Consider the following 19,349-nt stretch of genomic DNA (forward strand, 5'->3'; position numbering starts at 1 on the left):
AAAAAAAAATTTTTTTAAAAAGAATTTCAGTTTTACAAGAAGAAAAGAGCTACAGAGATAAATGGTGGTGATGGCTGTACAACATTATGAATATATATAATACCACTACCACTAAACTATACACTTAAAAATGGTTAAAATGGTAAATTTTGTTACATGTATTTTACCACAATTTAAAAAATGGGGGAAAAAAACAAATAAGCAGAAATACTACACTTACTATGGCCAAAAATATAAATGAGAAATAAGCAGCTATAGTTTAAACTAACATAGTTTAAATTTGTTTTAAAAGAAATCTAGAACTAAAAAGTTAAAAAAAAAAAATCCTGACTGGGTTTTTAAGCAGATTAGGTGCTACTGAAGACAGAACTGATGAACTGGAAATTAGGTCAGAAGAAAGTACTCAACTAAAGCATGGAGAGATCAAAATCTGTGAAACACAAGAGACAAGGCATGAGAATTTATCATGAGAAATCTAACTAATTAAACTCCATTTAAAAAAAAAAAGATTCTATTTATTCATTAGAAACAGAGAGAAAGAGGGATCCCTGGGTGGCGCAGCGGTTTGGCGCCTGCCTTTGGCCCAGGGCGTGTTCCTGGAGACCCGGGATCGAATCCCACGTCGGGCTCCCGGTGCATGGAGCCTGCTTCTCCCTCTGCCTGTGTTTCTGCCTCTTTCTCTCTCTCTCTCTCTCTCTCTCTGTGTGACTATCATAAATAAATAAAAAATTATTTAAAAAAAAAAAAAAGAAACAGAGAGAAAGAGAGAGAGAGGCAGAGACACAGGCAGAGGGAGAAGCAGGCTCCATGCAGGGAGCCCGACGTGGGACTCGATCCCGGGGCTCCAGCAGCACACCCCAGGCCGAAGGTGGCGCTAAACCGCGGAGCCACCCAGGCTGCCCAACAGGAAAGAGAAAAGATGAGGCAGAAACAACTATCTGAAGATAATGATGGTGAATTTTCTAGACTTATGAAAGCTCTCATACCACAGATACAAGAAGCCAACATACTATATAGGTAGAGATATGTGGGAACTCAGTGAAACTACAGAAACCTAAGGGCAGTAAGAAAATCCTATAAAAGCAATAGGAAATGCACAAATTACCTGCAGAGGCACAGCAGTTACAATGACTACTGACATCTGAACAGAAAAAAAACAAAAGCCAGGCACCGTGGAAAGGCAACTCCAACATACTGAAAGAAAATAATGCCAACATGAAATTCAATATACAGGCGAAGAGTCTTTTAAGAATAAAGGTGAGAGAGTGATGTCAGTGAAAATAGCAAAGTAAGGACCTCCAAAAATCCCCTCTTCGAGAAGAAATGTGTGGGAAATATCAGGAAGGGAGACAGAACATAAAGACTCCTAACTCTGGGAAACGAACTAGGGGTGGTGGAAGGGGAGGAGGGCGGGGGGTGGGGGGGAATGGGTGACGGGCACTGAGGGGGGCACTTGACGGGATGAGCACTGGGTGTTATTCTGTATGTTGGTAAACTGAACACCAATAAAAAATAAATTTATTATTAAAAAAAAAACAAAAACAAAAATCCCCTCTTGCAGTAAAAAAAATAGTAAAAATTATCAGACTCAACTTTGTCAGAAATGTAAGAATTTAATCAAAGGCTTACAGCAGACTGGGGAGGATCTGTAAGAGGAAAATGTTTGAATCTCCGTAAGAACAGCACATTTGTAGTGTTTTACTTTCCCTATTCTCACTGCCCCCCCATGTCCCCTCAGTTCTACAGCTGTCTTAAAAACTAATAGTTTGTAATAATAGTGGAAAACCAGCAGGCTGGCAGTCACAGAAAGGGACAGAACAGGATTACAACTCCCTCAAAGCCTTACCCCCAGAGAACTGTTAGTATTTGACATGGCTAATAAGTTCCACTTGCATGGAACTTTGTCTTTATTTGACCTGAATCAGGGTAAGATCCGTGTGAAAGGCACCTTCCCAAAGGTGTTTGTTAAAACAATTCGAGTCCATTGTTTCCTTCTGTAACTACCTGAGACAGGAGACAACAGGTGGGACAAGTAACACATTAACCCAAACCTTAATGGGAAAAGCTGGGAAATAAGACATCGGTAGGGGACTAGCAGAACTCCCAACGTATTCTGTAAACGTAGGTGTAAGACATGTACACGCAGGGCTGCGCACATACTCAGGGTTGTGTGAACGCTCAGGAAAAGACCCGAGACAGCTGTGAGCACTCACACTGCGCTGACTTGGAGGCTCTGGACAAGCAGGAAGCAAGGACTCAGGCAGGGCTGTGAATGCCTGATCGAATGTTGAAGCATCCCCCAGCATACACCCACAGCGCCTCGGGAAGTCTCACGGATTTTCTGATTCCCGGCATTTAAGGAAATCTCTGCCCAATCAGGAGCTGATCACAAATGAGTGAATACAGAATTCGCAGCCTCCGTTCAAGAGAGTCACTGAACGAAACAACAGAAACTACTACAGCAAGCAGAAGCACCAAAAAATCTCAGAGGAGAAAGGAGAGTCAAATTTCCAGAGCTGCTACATGTATGACTTAAAATATTTTGTTTCTGGGGATCCCTGGGTGGCGCAGCGGTTTAGCGCCTGCCTTTGGCCCAGGGCATGATCCTGGAGTCCCGGGATCGAGTCCCGCGTCGGGCTTCCGGCATGGAGCCTGCTTCTCCCTCTGCCTGTGTCTCTGCCTCTCTCTCACTCTATCATAAATAAATAAATCTTTTTAAAAAATAATAAAAAATAAAAAATAAATAAAATATTTTGTTTCTGATCAGTCATTGTGAGACATACAAGACACAGAGACAGAGAGAGACAGAGAGAAAGAGAGAGGCAATACGGCCCATACACAGGAAAAAAGAGATCAACAGAAACTGCCCCTGAGGAAACCCCAGTGTTGGACTTACACGAGAAAGACTACGTATAACCTATTTTAAATATCTTCAAAGAACTAAAGGAAACCACATCTAAAAGATTAAAGGCAAGTATGACAAAGGTGCCTCATCAAGTAGAGACTACTGATAAAGAGAATATAAAAAGGAGCTAAATAAAAATTCTGGAGCTAAAAAAGTACAGTAACCGAAATGACAAATTCACCAGAAATATTCAGCAGCATATCTGAGCAGTCAGGAACAAACTGGAGAACTTGAAGATAGGTCAACTGAAATCTTCTAGTCTAAGGAACAGAAAGTAAAAAGTAGGAAGAAAAATGAACAGAGCAGGTATTGGGCCCAATCTCTCTCCCCTATTATACAACCCACTATATAAACTGAACAAAATCTTCCTTACGAGAGAAAGAACAGAGCCTCAGAGACCTGTGGGACACCATCAAGCTACCAACATGTGTATAATGAAAGTTTCAGAAGGAGAAAAGAGAGAAAAGAAGGTATGTTTGAAGAGATAATAGCTAAAAACTTCCCAGATTTGGGGGAGGAAAAACCCGACATTATATTTCAAAGAAACTCCATGAACTCCAAGGATAAACTCCACGGCATACGTCGACACATCATAGTCAAGCCGCTGGAACACACAGACGAAGAGGAAATCCTGCGAGCAGTGAGAAGCAATTTATCATCTGAAAGTGATCCTCAGTCAAAGCAACGGCTGATCTCTCATCTCGAGAAGCCGCGGCTGCTAGAAGGTCGTGGGATGACATATCCAAAATCATAAAAGACAAAGACTGACAAACAAGGATGCTACAGGAAGCAGGATTGCCCTTCAAAGGTAAAGGAGAAATTAAGACATCTTTAGATAACAAAAACTGCCAAAATAAGTTTCTAGAAAACCTGCCCTACAAGAAATACTACATGGACTCCAGGCTAACATGACAGGATGCTAGACGGTACCTCAAATCCAGGTGAAGAAATAAAGAGCACCAGTAAACGTGGTTACAGAAGTAAACAGAAAAGACAACATAAATGTAATGTTCGTTAAGTCTTTCTCCTGACACAAAACAAATAAACATGGATTATAGAGAAATATTATGAACAATTATTTGCTATCAAATTAGATAACCTCGGTGAAATGGACAAATTCCTAGAAAGACACAGACTATCAAAACTGATTCAAAAAGAAAGAAAATCAAAAAAAAAAAAAAGAAAGAAAGAAAATCTGAATAGACCTAAACAAGCAAAGCCATAGAGTTAGTAATTGGAAACTTCCCATAAGGAAAAACGCAGGACCAGATGGCTTCACTAGTGAGTTCTACCAAACATTTAAGGAGAATTAACCCCAATCCCTCACAGACTCTTCCAAAAAAATACTAAGAACACTTCTCAATTCATTATATAAAGGCCAATATTACCCTGATATCAAAACCAAAAATATCACGAGAGAGAAAAAAAACAAAAAACATAGGCCAGTCAGTATGCCTTAGGAATACAAATGCCTTCTTTGGAAAAACATCTATTTATGTCTTCTGCCCACTTTTCAGTTGGATTATTCAATTTTGGGGTGTTGAGTTTTAGAAGTTCTTCACATATTTTGGATACTAACCCTTTATCGGATATATCTTTTGCAGTATCTTCTCCCGATCGATAGGATGCTTTTTAGTTTTGCTGATTGTTTCCTTCGCTGTGCAGAAGCTTTTTACTTTGCTACAGTCCCAATAGTTTACTTTTGCTTTTGTTTCCCTTGCCTAAGTTGCTATAGCTGATGTAAGAGACATTACTGCTTGCACGTTTTTCCAGGATTTTTACGGTTTCGGGTCTCACATTTAGATCTTTAACCCATTTTGAATTTATTTTTGTGTTTAGTATAAGAAAGTGGTCCAGTTTCATCCTTTTGCCTGTTGCTGTCCAATTTTCCCAACACTACTTGTTGAAGAGACTTTTTCCCATTGGATATTCTTTCCCGCTTTGTCAAAGGCTAATTGACTATATAATTGTGGGTTCGTTTCTGGGTTTTCTATTCTGTTCCACTGATCTATTTTCATATTCAGTAGCATACTGTTCTGATGACTACAGCTTTGTAGTATAACTTGGAAGTCTGGAATTGTGATGCCTCCAGTTTTGCTTTTCTTTTTCAAAATTGCTTTGGCTATTTAGGGTCTTCTGTGGTTCCGTAGAAATGTTAGGATTGTTTGTTCCAGCTCTGTGAAAAATGCTGCTGGTATTTTCATAGGGATTGCATTAAATGTGTAAACTGCTTTGGGTAAAGAAGACCTGCAGATGGTCAACAGACATATGAAAAGATGCTCAACATCACTCATCATCAGGGAATGCAAATCAAAACCACAGTAAGATATCACCTTATGGGGGCACCTGGGTGGCTCAGTGGTTGAGCATCTGCCTTTGGCTGAGGTCATGATCCCAGGTCCTAGGATTGAGTCCCACATCGGGCTCCCTGCATGGAGCCTGCTTCTCCCCCTGCCTGTGTCTCTGCCTCTCTCTGTGTGTCTCTCATGAATAAATAAATAAAATCTTTAAAAACAGAGAGAAAGAGACATCACCTCACACCTGTCAGAATGGCTAAAATCAACAACACCAGAAACAACAGGTGTTGGAGAGGATGTGGAGAAAAGAGAACCCTATTACACTGTTGTTGAGAATGCAAATGTGCAGCCACTCTGGAAAACAGATGGAGGTTCCTTAAAAAGTTAAAAATAGAGCTACCCTACGATCCAGCAACTGCACTACTGGGTATTTATCTAAAGAATAAAGAAAAAATAATTCATAGGGATACATGCACCCTAATGTTTACAGCAGCATTATCTACAATAAACAAATTATGGAAACAGCTCAAGTGGCCCTTGACTGATGATGCATAAAGAAGATGTGGTACATATACAATGGAATATTACTTAGCCACAAAAAGGAATTAAACCTTGCCATTTGCAATGACACAGATGGAGCTAAAGAATATAATACTAAGGGAAATAAGTCAGAGAAAAACAAATACCATATGATTTCACTCATATGGAATTTAAGAAACAAAACAGGGGCAGCCCGGGTGGCTCAGCGGTTTGGTGCCGCCTTTGGCCCGGGCCCTGATCCTGGAGACCCGGGATCGAGTCCCATGTCGGGCTCCCTGCATGGGGCCTGCTTCTCCCTCTGCCTGTGTCTCTGCCTCCCTCTCTCTCTGTGTCTCTCATGAATAAATAAATAAAATATTAAAAAAAAAAAAAGAAACAAAACAAATGAGCAAAGGGATAAAAAGAGGGGGGGGGGGCAAACCAAGAAACAGACTCTTTTTTTTTTTTTTAATTTTATTTATTTATGATAGTCACAGAGAGAGAAAGAGAGAGAGGCAGAGACACAGGCAGAGGGAGAAGCAGGCTCCATGCACCGGGAGCCCGACGTGGGATTCGATCCCGGCTCTCCAGAATCATGCCCTGGGCCAAAGGCAGGCGCCAAACCGCTGCGCCACCCAGGGATCCCAAGAAACAGACTCTTAACTGTAAAGAACAAACTGTTAGTGACCAGACAGAGCTGGGGGGTGATTCAAAAAGTTATTATTGGTGCCTGCCTTCAGCCCAGGGCATGATCCTGGAGTCCCAAGATCGAGTCCCGCATCAGGCTCCCTGCATGGAGCCTGCTTCTCCCTCTGCCTGTGTCTCTGCTTCTCCACCGCCCCCTCCCCCCGTCTGTCTGTGTCTTTCATGAATAAATAAAATCTTTTAAAGAAAAAAAGCTTATACATGACTGTTTATAGCACATTAGTCATAATAGCCAAAAAAGTGGAAACGACCCAAATGTCTACCTACTGATCAATGGGGAACTAAAATGTGATATATCCATACAATGTGATACCATTCAGCCATAAAAATGAATGAAGTACTGATACACAATAGAACATGGATGAACCCTGAAAATATTATACTAAGTAAAAGAAGCCAGACATGAAAGGCCACATATTTATGATTCCATTCATATGAAATGTCTCTAATAGGCAAATCCTTAGAGACAGAAAGTAGATTAATGGTTGCCAGGGACTGGGACAGGGAAGAATGAGGAGTTACTGTTAATAGGCATGAGATTCTTTTCTAAGGTGATGAAAACGTTCTGGACTTATGTAGTGATGATGGTTCCACAACCTTGTAAATATACCAAAACCCAATGAATCAGAAACTTTAAAAGGGTGAATTTTATGGCATGTAAATTATATCCCCGCCAAACAAACAAACAAAAATTTTTAAGTAGACTTAAAGAATTTTTAAAATAAAAGTGAAATCAAAATACTTTAGAAAGAAAAAAGACAGGGAGTGTCTACTGCCAGCTGATCCACAATAAGGAATTTCTAAAGGAGGCTCGCTGTTGAGGCAGAAGGGAAACGACCCCAGAATGAAGGTCAGAAATGTCAGAGAGCAGTGAAAAGCAAAAAATGGATAAAGCTATGAATAAATCTAAATGAACACTGATGATACATTAAATAACAACACTGTTAATATTTCATTGAGTTTAAAAAGAGCTTATAAAATTAAAATACATGATAATAGGCACATGGAGTTCAAGCGCTCTATGATACTATGATCTCTGCATGGTCCAGAAGGCAGGTATAACTGCATTATCTGGATAAGTTAATAACACATTATCTAATTTACATGGTAACCATGAAAAGAAAGAAAAATAGAATGTAACCCCAACACAGTGAAGAGAGCAGAAAAATAGAATTTTTAAAAATCGCAATACTGTTTTAATATAACAGGGAAAAATAAACAGAACATGTGGGACAAGAGAAATAATAAGAGTATTGACTTAAACTCAAGTAGATTACTAATTATATTCAACATTCAACATAAATGAGTTGAATGTTCTAGTTAGACAAAAATTATCAGACTGGACGAAAAACAATATAATTGATTATTATGCAAGATACCTACCTAAAGTTTAAGAATACAGTAAGGCTGAAAGTAAAATGATAAAAAACAAAGATATCATGCAAATATGAGCCTAAAGCAATCCGTTATGGCTATTTTCACATTGGCATATGATACCATAAAGGTAAAGATTCATTACTAGAGATAAAGAGAACCAATGTTAATAACTACAGTCTCAGTTCTTCAGGAAGACATAACAATTTTATATCTGCATGCCCCTAGTAGCATGGTCTCAAACTATATAAATAAAAATTGACAGAACTTCAAAGAGAAATAAGACAAATCCATAATCATAATGAAATTGGGTAATTACCTTAGTAATGGATATAACCACCAGGCAAAAAAATAGTAAAAATACAGAAGATGTGAGTAATATGTTATAAGCTAGCTGAGTAGAATGTACGGAACACTGAACCTAATTCTTTTCAAGCACATCGGAATGTGTGAGAAAACTTAAAGAGTCCATATTCTGGGCCATAAGGCACATCAGCAAATTTTAAAGAATTAAAACCATAAAGAGCAAGATTTGGGGGCAATGCAAATGTGCTGGAGAAGAATAAGAAAATGTACATATGTTTGGAAGTTTTTAAATATTCTTCTAAATGACCTATAAATTTTAAAAAATCATGATGGAAATTAGAAATGTCTGTAAGACTCACTGCCCTAGTTCGCTTGGGCTGCTGTACCAAAATACCATAGAGTGAGGGTCTTAAACGATGGACACTTATTTCTCACAGTTCCGGAGGCTGGGAAGTCTGAGATCAGAACGCCAGGATTGGAGAGCTCTGGTCAGGGGCTTCTTCCTGGCTTGGGGATAGCTGCCTTCCTGCTGTATCCTCACACGGCAAGGAGAGAGAGAAAGGGAGCAAGTTCTCTGGTCTCTTCTAATAAGGTACTAATCTCATCAAACTCATGACCTCATCTAAACCTAATTTTCTCCCCAAAGCTCCATCTCCAATACGATCATACGGGGGTTTAGGGCTTCAACATATGAATCTGAGAGGGGCACGACTCAGTGTATAGTATATACTAAACAATAAGAAAAATACCTCAAATCAAATTCTGTAAGATGCAGATGAAGCATTATTTATAAGGAGATGTATAACCGTACACACATATATTTAGTAGGGGGGGAAAGCTGCAAATTAATAAACCAAGTACTGGGCAGCCCGGGTGGCTCAGTGGTTTAGCACCTGCCTTCGGCCCAGGGCCTGATCCTGGAGACCCGGGATTGAGTCCCACATCGGGCTCCCTGCATGGAGCCTGCTTCTCCCTCTGCCTGTGTCTCTGCCTCTCTCTCTCTCTCTCTGTCTCTCATGAATAAATAAATAAAAATCTTTAAAAAAATCAAAAACTAAGTATTCATATCAATTAGAGAGAAAACAGCTACAGAAAAGGAAAATTATAGGCCAATTTCACTCAAAGACATGGGTGCAAAAATCCCAAGCAAAACATTAGTCACCGAAATCTAATCAATGTACTCTAAGAATAAGCTAGTATGTACAAGTTATGTTTATACACTGGTCACCTATGGGTGACAGAATGAAGTATTTTTATTTTGCTTTTGATACTAATCTTTATTTTAGAAATTTTCTAAATAAACACTCATTTTCTGAATCAGGAAAAATATTTTTAAATTAATAATTTTCTGCTGACCTCTCTCTTATACTTATGAAGTCAACTAGTTCATAAATAGCAAGAAGAAAAGAGCAAGAGGTAGCTCAAAAAAGCCATTTCATCTGACTAATCACAAGGCTACAAGACCTTACGTGTCTCAGTGTCTCTATTTGGTTGAGAACAAAGAAAGGGTGGATCGAGTAGAAATGGATTTACAAAGATAGGGATGTGATAAGAGCAACTCGTAGGCTTTTTGCCCAGGCACTAAGGGAGCGATCTCATACACAAATGTGTCTATAAATAGAATCCATACTGCACTTTAATGAATAATTTAAAAGCACTTTCCAAACAGGTTAAGAAAACAGGAACCTAAATGCTCAAAAATCAATAGTTCTGTCCTATCCCAACCTGGTGAGTTACACAAACAGATGTTTGAGCTTTATATCATTTTTTAGAAACACTGGAAGCTGGGGTAGGGGTGGGGGGTGGCGACTGGGTGGCTCAGTCAGTTAAATGCCTGACTCCTGCTTTTGGCTCAGGTAATGATCTTAGGGTTGTGAGATCGAGCCCCAGGTTAGGCTCCATGCTGAGCACTAAGTCTGCTTGAGATTCTCTCCCTCTCCCTCTTTCCCTCCCCTGGCTTGCACTTCTCTCTCTCTAAAATAGAGTAAATAAATAAAATCTTTAAAAAAAAAGAAAAGAAAAAAGCAACATTGGAAGCTGGATGGTTAAGTATCAAAAGGTTTCAAAACATCTACAAATTCTTTTTTTTTTTTAAGATTTTATTTATTTATTCATAAGAGACAGAGAGAGAGGCAGAGACACAGGCAGAGGGAGAAGCAGGCTCCACGCAGGGAGCCCAACGTGGGACTCGATCCGGGGTCCCCAGGACCACGTCCTGGGCTGAAGGCGACGCCAAACTGCTGAGCTAGCCGGGTTGCCGAACATCTACAAATTCTGACCTCATAATTCTCCCTTTAGAAACTTATCCTTCATATGTAATCAGTGATACACACCAATGATTTTGGTATAGGTTATCGATTATTGATCAAAGTATTATTTATGATGATAAAAATTTCAAGCAGCATAAATGTCCAGCTATAAAGCAAAGTGGTTCAATCATTTGGGATACCCACTAGAATAGAATACAGCCATTTAAGCCATTTAAAATCATAGTTTAAAAGAATATGATATGACACAGGAAATTCTAACTATGTGGTACTAAGAAAGAAAACTGTTCATAAAACATTATAGAACGAATCCCAACTTAGGATATGCACATTATACCATATGTAAAGGTAGAAAAACATATTGGTAGAAAAACACACACATTCTTGTGTCGTAAGATTATGAATGTTTGTTTTGTTCTTTATACTTCCTACTTGCTTCAACTTTTCTACACAAAACATTTGTATCACGTTAAAATAGGGGGGGAAAAAGGATGCCTGAGTGGCTCAGCGGTTGATTGTCTGCCTCTGGCTCAGGATGTGATCCTGCCAGAGTTCTGGGATCGAGCCCCACATCAGTCTCTAAGCAGCAAGCCTGCTTCTCCCTCTGCCTATGTCTCTGCCTCTCTGTGTGTATCTCTCATGAATAAGTAAATAAAATCTTAAAAAAAAAAAAGGAAAAAAGTTTTAAAAAATAATTTAAAAACTGACTACCTTAACTAGATTCAAATACCCTTCATCAAACCAAATCTACTTCTAGTTAAAGTAAGTGGGAGATCGGTAAAGAGCTGATACATTCGTTTTCTATAGCTGCATAACAAACCATCACACACTGAGCGACTTAAAATTTATATTTATTATCTCACTGTTTTTAGGAGTCAAGAGTCTGAGCAGGCTTAACTAGGTTCCCTGCCTAGGGTCTCATAAAGCTGCATGGTGTTGGCCAGGCTATGTTCTCATTAGAAGACTTAACTGGGGAAGAATTCACTTCCCAGGTCACTTTGGTTATTTTATGGTAGAGGCTGTTTCCTTGCTGTAGGACTGAGGGCCCCTGCTCCTTACTGATTGTCCCCGAAGGCCCCGCTCAGCTTCTAGAGGTTACCTGAAGTTCCTGCCATGTGGGCTTCCCCAACATAGCAGCCTACTCAAGCCGGCAAAGAAAGTCTCTAAATGACTTTCTAGCAAAATGAAATTTTATATAATGTAACATAATCAGGGAAGTGACATCCCATTACTTTTACCATATTGTGGTAGAATAAAGTCCTATCACAACAGGAAAGTATTATACAAAAGCATGAACCGTGAAGATCATGGTGGGACCATCTTCCTACAGTTTGTGCACCGTATCTCGCCTCCCAGGCCACAGCCCTGGCAAAGGAGGGAAACAAGTGCTTGGATCTGAACCCTCTTCTGATCAACTGACTACCCATGAACAAAACCGAACCCTGGTCTCTACACAGCTGGGGCAGAATGGCGATGTAAGAAATGAAGGGAGAGGGATCCCTGGGTGGCGCAGCGGTTTGGCGCCTGCCTTTGGCCCAGGGCGCGATCCTGGAGACCCGGGATCGAGTCCCACGTCGGGCTCCCGGTGCATGGAGCCTGCTTCTCCCTCTGCCTGTGTCTTTGGCTCTGTCTCTCCTTCTATCTCTCAAGAATAAATAAATAAAAAATCTTTAAAAAAAAAAAGAAATGAAGGGAGAGTTCACCATTGGTCCAAGTTAACATGGAGAATTTAAGCAGGGTGCTGGGAACTGTGCCAGCCTTGAAGGATAGTTAAGACTTAGATCACTGCAAAGGAATAAGAAAGGGAGGCTTTTCCTCTACCATAAAGAGACGTTGAGAGGTAGGAATTCCCAAGGTGGGTTCTGAAGAGAGTACGTAGGATGGTGTGTTCACAACAGATATAAACCAACATGTTAGTTTTACATTCTAGTCGGTCCCCTGATGACCAACACACCTGCAGACCTTGCACTCTTGTAAACCTTCAAACAAGACCTAGAGAGGAACACGGTTTGGATTTTGGCTGTGTAGTACTGACATCAATTAACTCCCATAGTTTGGTACGTGTTACTAATATTTTCCAGTATCCAGTTATCCTGAACTTCTGGGACATGGAAGACTCCACCCCCCTGCTCCATTTAAAGCTAAGTACGGCCAGAAGGACTGCTCCTGGCCAACGAAATGTGAGAAGGATGGATCCGTAACCCTTCTAAAGCGATAACCGCTGGTGCAAGAGTCTCCATGTTCTAAGAGGGTCCAGCCCCAGGATATTTAAGAATCAATTTTGCCAAACTTGAAAGGAACAAAAATCTCTCCCTTTCAGAAACTACTATGGGGAATATGAAGTGTCTCCACGATACCAAATCTCAATAAGGGCAATACAAGAAAAGATTATTATTGGTCAATACTTTTCATGAAAATATATGCCAAAACCCTAAATGAAACAGTGAGATAATAAATATAAATTTTAAGTCACCATATTGGATCCAATAATAATGTTTAAAATAATAGGTATGACAAAGTACAGTTTATCCCAAGAAATCGATGGCTTAAAATTAAAAGATTAAAATATTTCATCTCAGTCATAATTTAAAGAAGAAAAAACATAAAATCATCTAAGTAGGTAAAGAAAACCATTTGTCAACATTCAAAATCTATTAATGGTTTTTAAAAATCTTGTATCAGGGACACCTGGGTGGCTCAGCGGTTGAGCGTCCACCTTTAGCTCAGGGTGTGATCCTGCCTGCTTCTCCCTTCTGCCTGTGTCTCTGCCTCTCTCTGTCTCTCATGAATAAATAAATAAAAATTTTTAAAAAGGGATCCCTGGGTGGCTCAGCGGTTTGGCGCCTGCCTTCGGCCCATGGCATAATCCTGGAGACCCAGGATCAAGTCCCACATCTGGCTGCCTGCAGGGAGCCTGCTTCTCCCTCTGCCTGTGTCTCTGCCTCTCTCTGTCTCTCATGAATAAATAAATAAAAATTTTTAAAAAGGGATCCCTGGGTGGCTCAGCGGTTTGGCGCCTGCCTTCGGCCCATGGCATAATCCTGGAGACCCAGGATCAAGTCCCACATCTGGCTGCCTGCAGGGAGCCTGCTTCTCCCTCTGCCTGTGTCTCTGCCTCTCTTTCTCTCTCTCTCTCTGTACCTTTCATGAATAAATGAATAAAAATCTTCTTAAAAAAATTTTTAAAACCTATATCAAACTAGGGATCCCTGGGTGGCGCAGTGGTTTGGCGCTTGCCTTTGGCCCAGGGCGCGATCCTGGAGACCCGGGATCGAATCCCACATCAGGCTCCCGGTGCATGGAGCCTGCTTCTCCCTCTGCCTATGTCTCTGCCTCTCTCTCTCTCTCTCTCTCTCTCTCTCTGTTACTATCATAAATAAATAAAAAAAAAAATTAAAAAAAAAAACCTATATCAAACTATTAGCAGAGGAGACCATCCTTAACCTAATAAAAGGAATCTACGAAAAATAATAACAAACTTCATATTTAAGGCTCTAAAAGTATTGCCTTTCAAGTGTAAAACAATATTAGCGCAGCCTTATCAAAATTCCTATGCAACTTTGGTTAGTCTCCAAATGATGGAAATAAGACAAAAAATAAATAAATAAAAGACTTAAAGGTTAGGAAGGAAGAAATGAAATTATCATTATTTACATGAAAAAATCAGAAATTGATCCACACATTTGTAAAATGTTGTGTTTTGAAAGCAGCACTGCATATCATTGGGGTAAGTATGGTATTCAATAAATAGTACTGATACAACTGGTTATGCATTTGGAAAAGTTCTAAAATTATATCTCTGCCTCACACCTCACACAAAAATAAGTTCAAAGTAGAATATTAAAAAAGCAAATGTTCAATTTTTTAAAGACGAGGATATCCTATGACCTTGGGGTAACAGAATTTCTTAAATAAGACTCAATAACTACAAACCATAAGAAAAAGTTTGATAAATCTGTCTTAAAATTAAACATCTGTTCATCAAAACAGCATTTTTAAAAGGATTAAAAAAAAAAAACAGGGCACAAACAGAATCCAAAATATACACACAGGATCTCTAAAAAGCTATAAAAAGGACAACCCACGTAACAAATGGACAAACAATATATGAATATAATTTATACACAAGAGGAAACCCAAGTGGCCACTAAAGGGATAAAAAGTCCTCACCCTTACTAATAATCAAGAAAATGCAAATTAAAACAACGAGATATTTCACACTTAGCTAACAACAATTAAAACATCTGAAGATAGGGATCCCTGGGTGGCGCAGCGGTTTGGCGCCTGCCTTTGGCCCAGGGCGCGATCCTGGAGACCGGGGATCGAATCCCACGTCGGGCTCCCGGTGCATGGAGCCTGCTTCTCCCTCTGCCTGTGCCTCTGCCTCTCTCTCTCTCTCTCTCTCTGTGACTATCATAAAAAAAAAAAAAAAAAAAAAAAAACATACATCTGAAGATACAAGGGACTAGAGAGGCTGTGAAGAAACTAACCTTTGGAAAATACTTTGACAACAGCTCGGAGGCTAGAACTGGCCATCCTCCGACCCCCCCATCCCACTGAGTGCCCAGCACAGAGGGAAGGTGGGCCAGCTGGAAGCAGCAGTAAGCAAGGGTAGAGACTGAACAAACCGCTAGGAGAAGACTTCAGGTGCGACTTAGGCCAGGTGGGAGCATCAGATGCCAGTCTTGCCGGGAGATGAAACTAAGAATCAGAACCATGCTCACCTGGGGCAACCTCCCAACAGCAGCTCAATCATTTTGTGTTCTCCTGCCTATCTGACCACACTATTTCCTCTTTAAACTATGCCAGCTAGGCTTTCGGAAATTATTTTTCAGTTCTGGAGGTCAGACATAAGGTCTCACTGGGTAGGGCTGTGTGCTCCCTTCAAGGAAGGGCTCTGCGTGAGAACCCATTTTCTCACCTTTTCCTGCTTCTGGAGCCCTCCGACACTCCTTGGCTTATAACCCCTTCCATCTACTAAGCCAACAACGGCGGCGGGTACGCTTCCTCATTTCACATCACTCTGACACCAGCTCTTCCGCCTCCCTCTTCCATATTTAAGGACCCTTACTTTGGACTTAACTGGGTGATCCAGAATAATCTCCTTGTTTTAAAATCAGCTTTAAAATTAGCAACGGTCATTCCATCCACTACTTAAATTGTCTTTGCCATGTAACATAACATGTTCACAGGTTCCGGAGATTAGGATGTAGACAGCTCTGGGAGGCCATTACTCTGCCTGCCACACCACCCCCAGTCCACTCTCCCCCACACCTCTGAGTTCCAGCACTTTCACAATACCCTCCACACCTTCACCATCACACACGCTGTTCGCCAGCTACACCAGCCTTCTGGTGTTTTTGTAATCAATTTTATACCCATCCAATGCCCAAACAATGACAATTCACCCTTCAGGTCTCAGCCCGAGGCCACCTCCTCTCCTCTATGAAGCCGTCCTGATTCCCAGTCTAAATGAATTACCCCACCTCAACACACCAACCCAACTTTCCGTGAACCCTAACTGCAGCACTGAGTAACCCCCTGGAACCCTCAGTGTACATGTTCCTCCATCGGGCCAAAGTGGGTCCTTCCATGATAAATACTGTATCTCCTTCCCCCGTGGGCTTTCAGAACACAGCACAGGGCCAGGCAAAGGTGGGCCCTCGGAGGGTGTTTCTGAAGCTTGAAGGGGCAGAAAGAAGCTGCCCTGGGTTTTCCTCAATAAAACAGGTTACTCTTTTGCAGAGTAACCCAAGTTAAGTGTGCGGGTGATGAGGCCAAAGAACTAGTTCAGACACTTGGAACAAAAACACCTTAACAATCCACTGCTTAGTTAGACGCACAATTTACTATTATATAGAAGAATCTCTGTACCTGCTATTTCTTATTGCTAGCCTATGGGGCAATTTTAAAGAAGCAGACAAAATTAACCTCAAGAGAATAAAGAATTTATCTAAAATGATTTATAGGAGGGCAGCCCCAGGGTTGGAGCGGTTTAGCGCCGCCTGCGGCCCAGGGTTTGATCTTGGGGACCGTGGATCGAGGGTCCATGCGTGGAGCCTGCTTCTCCCTCTGCCTGTGCCTCTGCCTCTCTCTGTGTGTGTCTCTATGAATAAATAAAATCTTTAAAAAAAATAAAAAAATGATTTACAGGCGATGTCCTCAGAATTATGGAAGAGAGAGTAGATGCTGCTCTAACACAGCAGGAACTGGCAACTGCCCAACAGCCCCACCACGTCCACCGAAGGCTCCAGTCCCTCTCTGGGAAGGCTGGAAAGCATCACATGAGCGTGAAGGGTGATACAGCTGGCCTTGTTTAGGGAGAAAACAAACTGCCTCTACGTACAAATACATGCGCATATTACAATAACGGGTACATTTTTAAGAGGGTGTTGTTGGGCAGCCCGGGTGGCTCAGCAGTTTAGCGCCGCCTTCAGCCCAGAGCGTGATCCTGAGGTCCCGGGATCCAGTCCCACGTCAGGCTCCCTGCATGGAGCCTGCTTCTCCCTCTGCCTGTGTCTCTGCCTCTCTCTCTCTCTCTGTGTCTCATGAATAAATAAATAAAATCTTAAAAATAATAATAATAATAATAATAATAAAATTTTAAAAATAAGAGGGTGTTGTTAAGGAAACCGGATCTCATTTAATTTCACTGATCTGTTACTTGATATCTATCCTCCAGCAAGAAAATGCCCACACGCTCAGAAGGAGACTAAGTAGGAAAGGGATGTTGAGTCGGCACAATTACCCCTTTGGGGGGGGAAAAAGAGAGAGGGAGACAACAACAACACGGCTTGAGTTTTTAAAGAGGTGCTTCCATTCGGGCTCAAAAGAACTTCCCTGCTCAACTGTCCAACTTCTCTTTAATTGTGTAAATTCTGAAAGTGATTTTATTTTATTTTACTTTACTATTTTATTTTATTTATTTTATTTATTTTATTTTATTTTATTTTATATTTTACTTTACCTTACTATTTTATTTTATTTTATTTTATTTATTTTACTTACTTATTTATTTATTTCTGAAAGTGATTTTAAAACCTCCTCCGAGACACCCTCTCAGGCTGTAAAGGAAGCCGAAGACCCAGAACCAGAGGGCGTGTGTTCAGCACCATGGACAGTGGACGCTCGCCGGCCGAGGAGTCCCGGGGGTGGGGGGGCCGAGACCCGGGGCCGCCCCCAAGTCCCCAAGTCATTGTAATGCTCAAGGTGGGGCTGATTCCCAGCACTTTAGCAGGCACCCGTCTTTGTTATGACCCAAAGGACCAGCCCAGCACAGAGATGTACTGTCCCATCCACCGCGATCTGCTTCAGCGCTCACTTTTACCATAAAGCCCTGAGGTTTCTGTGAAAACAGGCATGAATGAAAACAGGAATGACTCTGCCGCGGACACAAGGTAACCAGTCCAGGAGCCGGCTGGGCGGCCACGAATGAAACTGTTGAAACTGAAACGCAACACCCAGCCCTGAATGGCTACATTGTTTCCAGCACCTTAGAACGCAGGATGCTCCCGGCCTCCCTCCAACAACAGGGAGAAACACAACTTCCTTTTAGACGCCAGGCGAAACGAATGCATGGGCTGGAATTTTTTTTTCAGAATTACCTAAAAAGTGTCACAACAAGGTCCTGTATTTCCTCCAACCCTGGGCGTTAGCAGAGATCCCTGGAGGGGGGGGACCTTGAGGTCCCGTCTGGCCGCTGACCGGCACGTAGGGCAGCACCGGCCCCCGAGCCCTAATTCTGAGCACCATGGAAGGACACCTTCCCTTCTCGGACCAGCAAAGCTTTTTCAAAACCCTATAAATACTGAGCATCAGCTAAACTAGGGGGAAATAAAAAAAATTAAAAAAAAAAAAAAACATGAAGCCTAAGTTCTAAAACGCTTGCAGGGAACTTGCGCGGTACAGCGAGGAGCGTGCACGTACGACTGAGACCGGGTCTCACGACCCGCGCGCCCCACCGCACCGGGGGTCAGCAGGTGCACCTGCCCCCGAGGCCCCCCCCCAAGTCTGAAATCAGCACAGCTGCCCCCAGCGCCCCCGACCTGAGGGTCAGCAGGTCCCCCCGCTCGTGTGCACCATCCCCCGAGGTGCAGCCTCCTGGGCCAAAGCGGGCGTCTCCGGGGCGCCCCGGGGACGATGCAAGTCGGGGCGCCCGGGGGCGCTGGGGGTCGCCGCCCACCGCTGAACGCGGGGTCCTGCGGGGGGGGCGGGGGCCTCCGGGCTCTGAGTCCCGAGGCGCGAGGGCCCCGCTGCTCGGGGCAGGTCACCTGGGGCGCGGCCCCCCGCAGGTGCACCAGCCACACACTCCGGGGCGGGCGGAGCGCACGTGCACCGAGGGGTCGGCCCGCAGCGCCGCGCGGAGCCGGCAGGTGTCCGCCCACCTGCACGCCCCAGCCCACCCCGGCCCCGCCCCCCGCCCCGGCCCCTGACCCCGCGCGACCCCAGGACCCGGGCCAGAGCCCCCCGCCCCCGCCCCGCCCCGCCCGCGGCCACTCACCTGTCCGCGGAGGAGGGCGTGCCCGCGGCTGGCCCGGCCGGAGCCCGGGGTGCGGCCGCGGGGGGAGGCGGGTGACGACGGGGCGACCGAGGCGGCGACGGAGCCCGAGGCCACCGAGTCCGAGACGCCGGAGGCGGCGGCAGCTGCTCCTCGCGCTCCAGCCGAGGCGCTGCGCGCGGCGCGGGCCCGCCCCCTCGGCGCCGCCGACCAATCCCGCGCCTCCCGCCGCCGCCGGCCCCGCCCCCCGCCCAGAGCTGCGCCTCGCGAAAGCGGGCGCGGCGGGCCAATCCCACGCAGGGACGGCGACGGCGGAGGCCAATCGGAGCCCCGGACGCTCTCAGGAACGAGACCAATTAGCGTCACGGGGCGGGGCGGGGCGGTGAGGCGGGACCAATGACGATGGGGGCGTGGCGGAAAGCAGGGCGGGGTCTTGGGCGTGTGAGGCACCGGCCGGGGCGGGGCCAGGCTTGGGGCGG

General features: G+C 43.3%; 1 protein-coding gene across 15 annotated transcripts in view; it reads right to left on the reverse strand.

Annotated features, from left to right (window-relative positions):
* The window catches only part of PCBP3 (poly(rC) binding protein 3), a 245,679-nt gene extending 226,614 nt beyond the window's left edge, over positions 1-19,065 (reverse strand). For 8 of the 15 annotated variants that reach the window (XM_072738943.1, XM_072738937.1, XM_072738940.1 and 5 more), the window contains exon 1: positions 18,874-19,065. The gene's annotated coding sequence lies outside the window, so the exon portion shown is untranslated. The remainder of the gene's footprint in view (positions 1-18,873) is intronic. The other 7 variants (XM_072738938.1, XM_072738934.1, XM_072738930.1 and 4 more) reach the window with 3 other exon arrangements.
* Between the last annotated feature and the right edge of the window lie 284 nt (positions 19,066-19,349).

This window comes from Vulpes vulpes, chromosome 15 (assembly GCF_048418805.1).
Source record: "Vulpes vulpes isolate BD-2025 chromosome 15, VulVul3, whole genome shotgun sequence".
Lineage (NCBI taxonomy): Eukaryota > Metazoa > Chordata > Mammalia > Carnivora > Canidae > Vulpes > Vulpes vulpes.